A 7,378-nucleotide genomic window follows, 5' to 3' on the forward strand; every position below is an offset into this window, starting at 1 on the left:
AATAATACTCGTATGTATTACTGATATTTGTTCTTCTCACAAGCATGTACCGGTTCAGAGTTTAACTTTCTTTCCATTTTTGCTTCTTCGACATTCAAACTAGCCGGCCGCTGTGGCCGAGCGGATCTAGGCGCTTCAGTCCAGAACCGCACTGCTGCTACGGTCGCAGGTTCGAATCCTGCCTCGGGCATGGATGTGTGTGATGTCCTTAGGTTTGTTAGGTTTAAGTAGTTCTAAGTCTAGGGGACTGATGACCTCAAATGTTAAGTCCTATAGTGCTTAGAGCCGTTTGAACTGTTTGAACATTCACACTGGACGACAATGATGACATCGGTAAATAAGGCCTTACAACATCTCTACGTTCTTCATCTTCCACTGTTATTACATCTATTTTGTTATAATAATTGTTGAACTTCACTTGCCTTTTAATTCTTCACAGGAATTAGAAAATTTTATTTCTATTTTATATCGTTGGAACTTTAATCGAAATTCACAATTAGTATGAAGCTATCGCGGTTTTTCTTTAAAACTCAACACTCAACGCTGGGAACTTAATAAAACTATACTACTCAAACTTCATCAAAAGCGCATCAAACGTTTTTAGACCTAAATCTTCTATGGGAATCCAGTCACTGCTGTTTTCATATAACTTCCAGGTTTAAATTATTAAGACTGGGCACGTTGCAGTCCTCTTAGAGTTTTGTAAGCCCACTTAAAACCACAGTTACAAGGAATTTTAATCACATATTTCAATTATGATAGTACGTAAAGAGGAATCACAAAATATTGCCATCTTCATAAAACTATATTTCCATGAATCTCAGTCTAAAAACTGGATATTCGAATAATCTCCAAGAAGAAATTTTGAACATTTTAACTTGACACTGGAAAAATTCGCTGTAAGATTTATGCATAAAGCAACGCATAACTTAACAAAACTCTGATTCTTTACAGACCTTTCAAAGCGCTTTGTAAATTGTGGTAGTGTGTCCGGAAGGAAAGCGATATAGACATCCCCTTTGGGAAACTGCATAGAAAGAAACATTTGAGCTGCAGAATGTACGATTCGTTCTGGACATATGCTATGGAGTTTCAGCTAGATGTCAGAGTAAGGGTGCTAGTTTTCTTCACGAGGCTTTCTAAATATTTGTTTTCTACATGAAACACACATCTGGAGGAAGAATGCAAGCTGAAGGTTTGAGATATTCGATGCCACCAACCGTCACCTAGTACCACCCACAAAAGGAGGAGGTTGAGTGGGAAAGACTCTGGTATCTTTTATATCCTCCTCTACATCTACATCTACATCTACATTTACATCTACAACCATACTCCGCAAGCCACCTGACGGTGTGTGACGGAGGGTACTTTGAGTACCTCTATCGGTTCTACCTTCTATTCCAGTCTCGTATTGTTCGTGGAAAGAAAGATTGCCGGTACGCCTCTGTGTGGGCTCTAATCTCTCTGATTTTATACTCATGGTATCTTCGCGAGATATACGTAGGAGGGAACAATGTACTGCTTGACTCCTCGGTGAAGGTATGTTCTCGAAACTTCAACAAAAGCCCGTACCGAGCTACTGAGCGTCTCTCCTGCAAAGTCTTCCACTGGAGTTTATCTATCATCTCAGTAATGCTTTCGCGATTACTAAATGATCCTGTAACGCAGCGCGCTGCTCTCCGTTGGATCTTCTCTATCCCTTCTATCAACCCTATCTGTTACGGATTCCACACTGGTGAGCAATATTCAAGCAGTGGGTGAACAAGTGTACTGTAACCTACTTCCTTTGTTTTCGGATTGCATTTGCTTAAGATTCTTCCAATGAATCTCAGTCTGGCATCTGCTTTACCGACGATCAACTTTATATGATCATTCCATTTTAAATCACTCCTAATGCCTACTCGCAGATAATTTATGGAATTAACTGCTTCCAGTTGCTGACCTTCTATATTGTAGCTAAATGATAAAGGATCTTTCTTTCTGTGTATTCGCAGCACATTACACTTGTCTACATTGAGATTCAATTGCGATTCCCTGCACCATGTGTCAATTCGCTGCAGATCCTCCTGCATTTCAGTACAATTTTCCATTGTTACAACCTCTCGATATACTACAGCATCATCCGCAAAAAGCCTCAGTGAACTTCCGATGTCATCCACAAGGTCATTTATGTATATTGTGAATAGCAACGGTCCTACGACACTCCCCTGCGACACACCTGAAATCACTCTTACTTCGGAAGACTTCTCTCCATTGAGAATGACATGCTGCGTTCTGTTATCTAGGAACTCCTCAATCCAATCACACAATTGGTGTGATAATCCATATGCTCGTACTTTGTTCATTAAACGACTGTGGGGAACTGTATCAAACGCCTTGCGCAAGTCAAGAAACATGGCATCTACCTGTGAACCCGTGTCTATGGCCCTCTGAGACTCGTGGACGAATAGCGCGAGCTGGGTTTCGCACGATCGTCTTTTTAGAAACCCATGCTGATTCCTACTGAGTAGATTTCTAGCCGACCGGGGTGGCCGAGCGGTTCTAGGCGCTACAGTCTGGAACCGCTCGACCGCTACGGTCGCAGGTTCGAATCCTGCCTCGGGCATTGATGTGTGTGATGTCCTTAGGTTAGTTAGGTTTAAGTAGTTCTAAGTTCTAGGGGACTGATGACCTCCGATGTTAAGTCCTATAGTGCTCAGAGCCATTTGAACCTTTTAGTAGATTTCTAGTCTCCAAAAAAGTCATTATACTCGAACATAATACGTCTTCCAAAATTCTACAACTGATCGACGTTAGAGATATAGATCTATAGTTCTGCACATCTGATCGACGTCCATTCTTGAAAACGGGGATGACCTGTGCCCTTTTCCAATCCTTTGGAACGCTACGCGCTTCTAGAGACCTACGGTACACCGCTGCAAGAAAGGGCGCAAGTTCCTTCGCGTACTCTGTGTAAAATCGAACTGGTATCCCATCAGGTCCAGCGGTCTTTCATCTTTTGAGCGATTTTAATTGTCTTTCTATCCCTCTGTCATCTATTTTGATATCTACCATTTTGTCATCTGTGCGACAATCTAGAGAGAGAACTACAGTGCAGTCTTCCTCTACTGACCATACGCTAGATTTCGGTGTACAGATGCAGGTCTCGATTTCGATCAAAGTAATGATCGTAGACTCGAAACTAGAAGACTGGCAGCAACCGTGAAATTTCCGCTTTGGGGCGTAGGAGGCACTCTCACGAGTCTAAAGAAGACACTGACCTACAAGATTCATTCGCTAACACAAAAACACCATCACGCCCACGTCGCTTCTTTTATACCCACCGTCACAGCGAAAACTCATTAATTATCCACCTCCACGGGGCATCACTCGCACGAAGTAACGTGGTGGTGGCGACGTAGGAGTCAGGGTCGGCGCCCTAGTACATTCAAGGGTACTGCCATTGTCAGGCGAGGAGCCGCAAACATGAGCGTAGCAGTTACAGGCACGTGATAAACAAGCCCAGGACGGTAGTCAAATCTTATTGCCAAGGCAATAAAAATCTAGGAAATATCCTAAATAAAAGAATTGTCGAGTAAAAATTAGCTTTGGGTAGAATATAAACGATTAATACGTCACTTAGACTCAGGGCATCAATAATAATTTCAACGATAATATTTTGAACAGACTGTAAGGCAGTGAAAGAGAAAAAAAAAAACATCGCACCACAAAGGAATAATCCGAATGGAACGGAAGTCGGTAGATATGATGTGCATGTACAGACAAATAAATGGTTACAATTTCAGAAAATTTGAATGGTTTATTCAAGAGAAAGAGCTTCACAAATTGAGCAATTCTGTACACTCTGGCCGTTATGCAAGCAGTTATTCGGCTTGGCAATAAGTGATAGATTTGTTGGATGCCGTCCAGAGGGATATCGCGCTAAATTCTATCCAATTGGCGCGTTAGATCGTCAAAATCCCGAGCTGGTTGGAGAGCGCTGCCCATAATTCTCCAAACTTTCTCAGTTGGGGAGAGGTAGGTTTGGCAAGCACGAAGACAAGTAGTAGAGACTCTCACCGTGTGTGGGCGGCTATTATCTTGCTGAAATCTAAGCCCAGGATGGCTTGCCACGAAGGGCAGCAAAATATGGCATAGAATATCTTCGACGTACCGCTGTGCTGTAAAGGTGCCACGGATGACAACCGAACGGGTCCTGCTGCGAAAAGAAGTCGCACCCCAGACCACCACTCCTGATTGTCGGAACGTGTGGCCGGCCAGTCAGGCTGCTACCCCACCACTGTCTGGGGCGTCTCCAGCCAGGTCTTTGCTAGTCATCGGGGCTCATTTCGGGGTGGGACTCATCACGTCCGACAATTCTGCTCCAGTCAGTGAAACCCACCGATTTCTGTCCCATTCGGATAATGCTTACTTCGTGTGTCGTTTACTTTTGTCTTAGAGAGTATGGTGTCATGAAATAATGTACACTACTGGCCATTTAAATTGCTACACCACGAAGATGACGTGCTACAGACGTGAAATTTAACCGACAGGAAGAAGATGCTGTGATATGCAAATGATTAGCTTTTCAGAGCATTCACACAAGGTTGGCGCCGGTGGCGACACCTACAACATGCTGACATGAGGAAAGTTTCCAAACAATTTCTCATACACAAACAGCACTTGACCGGCGTTGCCTGGTGGAACGTTGTTGTGATGCCTCGTGTAAGGAGGAGAAATGCGTACCATCACGTTTCCGACTTTGATAAAGGTGGATTGTAGCCTATCGCGATTGCGGTTTATCGTATCGCGACATTGCTGCTCTCGTTGGTCGAGATTCAATGACTGTTAGCAGAATATGGAATCGGTGGGTTCAGGAGGGTAATACGGAACGCCGTGCTGGGTCCCAACGGCCTCGTATCGCTAGCAGTCGAGATGACAGGCATCTTATCCGCATGTCTGTAACGGATCGTGCAGCCACGTCTCGATCCCTGAGTCAACAGATGGGGACGTTTGCAAGACAACAACCACCTGCACCAACAGTTCGACGACGTTTGCAGCAGCATGGACTATCAGCTCGGAGACCGTGGCTGCGGTTACCCTTGACGCTGCATCACAGACAGGAGCGCCTGCGATGGTGTACTCAACGACGAACCTGGGTGCACGAATGGAAAAGCGTCACTTTTTCGGATGAATCCAGGTTCTGTTTACAGCATCATGATAGTCGCATCCGTGTTTGGCGACATCGCGGTGAACGCACATTGGAAGCGTGTATTCATCATCGCCTTACTGGCGTATCATCCGGCGTGATGGTATGGGGGCCATTGGTTACACGTCTCGGTCACCTCTCGTTCGCATTGACAGCACTTTGAACAGTGGACGTTACATTTCACTGTGCGGCTGGTCCCGGCGGAGGTTCCAGTCTTCCTTCGGGCATGGTTGTATGTGTTTGTCCTTAGGATAATTTAGGTTAAGTAGTGTGTAAGATTAGGGACTGATGACCTTAGCAGTTAAGTCTCAAAAGATTTCACACACATTTGAACATTCGTTACATTTCAGATGTGTTAAGACCCGTGGCTCTACCCTTCATTCGATCCCTGCGAAACCCTACATTTCAGCAGGATAGTGCGCGACCACATGTTACAGGTCCTGTACGGGCCTTTCTGGATACAGAAAATGTTCGACTGCTGCCCTGGCCAGCACATTCTCTAGATCTCTCACCAATTGAAAACGTCTGGTCAGTGATGGCCGAGCAACTGGCTCGTCACAATACGCCAGTCACTACTCTTGATGAACCGTGGTATCGTGTTGAAGCTTCATGGGCAGCTGTACCTGTACACGCCATCCAATTTCTGTTTGACGCAATGCCCAGGCGTATCAAGGTCGTTATCATTGCCAGAGGTGGTTGTTCTGGGTACTGATTTCTCAGGATCTATGCACCCAAATTGCGTGAAAATGTAATCACATGTCAGTTCTAGAATAATATATTTGTCCAATGAATACCCGTTTATCACGTGCATTTCTTCTTGGTGTAGCAATGTTAATGGCCAGTAGTGTAATTAATTATCATCACGGTCACTTTGTTCACGATGAAATAAAGTAGTCAAAACATGACATGCGACACGATTTTGTAAAAAAAAAAAGAAGCTGCGCACTATCTAATCAAAACCGTCTGGACACCAGTTAATGGACACCAATATCGGGTTTGTCCAGCCTACACCTTAATGCCGGCTGGAACTCTCCTGGGGACTCTTCCACTGCGGTGTCAATATCTGTGTGCGAATGGCAGCCCCTTTTTCCTCATAAGACGAAACCAGAGAAGACACTGGTGTTGGATGTTGGGGTCTCGAGCGAAGTCGACTTTCTGACTACCCGAAGATGTTCCATTATGTTCAGGTAGGAACTCTGGCCATTCCATTTCAGGAATGTTATTGCCCACAAACCACTGCTTAAAAAGAATGAATTGATCGTATGGCATTGTTGGCCGGGAGTTCAGCCACCGTATTGCAAGTCCTTTTTAGGTGACGCCACATCGGTGATTTGCGAGTCATTGATGATGAAGGACACACAACACCCAGTCCCCTACCGGGAATCGAGCCCGGGCCCCCTCGTGGTAGGCGGTAACGCTACCGCTACAACCGGCCGGTGTGGCCGAGCGATTTAGGCGCTTCAGTCTGGAACCGCGCCACCGGTACGGTCGCAGGTTCGAATCTTGTCTCTAGCGTGGATATGTGTGATGTCCTTAGGTTAGGTAGTTCTAAGTTCTAGTGGACTCATGACCTCAGAAGTTAAGTCTCATAGTGCTCAGAGCCATTTGAACCATTTGAGCTACCGCTACGCTACAGAGGCGGACACCATTGCGTCAAAGATACTGCTTTATAATAGCCATCATCAACGAACTGTTCATCTACTGTACGCAATACACAATGTTGCGAAATGGGATGATATCCTTTTGTATTTAGTATTTTCTTAACTACAATCAGGTGATGACACCCTAACTATGAAAAACACCGCCATACCGTAACACCACCTCTTCCGTACTTCACTGTTGATAGGTAACGTTCTCTATTCTCCAAACCCAAACCGTTCCATCGGACTGCCACGGGGTACAGTGTGATTCATCACTCCCACTCCCTTGTTTCCAGTCATGCAATGTTCAGCGGCGTGACTCTGTACACGACTTCAAGCGTCGCTTAGCATTCACTTAGGAGCTGCTTGACCATTGTAGCCCATTCTTTTTAACTCTGTAGTTGGATTGCTGGAAAGACTTTGGAACTCACGAGAGACTCTTTTTGTTGATTTTATCCTATTTTTTAGGACCACTCGTTTCAATGCTCAACCGTCCCTGTACTTGAGGTGTGCCTGTTGTAGGTTTGGCTGTGTTGGTTCCTTCGCGGTT

This window comes from Schistocerca piceifrons, chromosome 6 (genome assembly GCF_021461385.2).
Source record: "Schistocerca piceifrons isolate TAMUIC-IGC-003096 chromosome 6, iqSchPice1.1, whole genome shotgun sequence".
Taxonomy (NCBI): domain Eukaryota; kingdom Metazoa; phylum Arthropoda; class Insecta; order Orthoptera; family Acrididae; genus Schistocerca; species Schistocerca piceifrons.